We start from the raw sequence: 350 nt of genomic DNA, 5'->3' as shown, positions 1-350 counted from the left end.
ATCCCATTGCTGTTGCTGCTGCTGCTGCTGTGGCTGCTGCTGCTGCTGCTGCTGCTGCTGCTGCGGCTGGCCTTTGCTTCCACGTTTTTGGCGTCTTTGTTTTATTTGTTTTTAATTTTTCTTCTATTATTTAAAAAGACCCTTTGGGGCCCCCAGGAGGCCCTTATGGGGGCCCCCAGGGCCTAAGGGTCTGCCTGGGGGGCCCCTGGGGCCTCCAGGGGGCCCCCTAGGGCCTCTGGAGGCCCCCAGAAACTTCTTTGGGTGCCCCTTGGGGCCCCTGAGAACCCTAAAGGGACCCTTTTCGGGGGGGCCCCCAAGGGTCTTCCCGGGGCCCCTCGGGGGCCCCTAAG

The sequence above is a fragment of the Eimeria tenella genome, genomic scaffold (genome assembly GCF_000499545.2).
Source record: "Eimeria tenella Houghton genomic scaffold, Eth_scaff2024, whole genome shotgun sequence".
Classification (NCBI taxonomy): Eukaryota; Apicomplexa; class Conoidasida; order Eucoccidiorida; family Eimeriidae; genus Eimeria; species Eimeria tenella.
The sequence above is the reverse complement of the archived record's forward strand: the minus strand, read 5'-3'. Positions refer to the sequence as shown.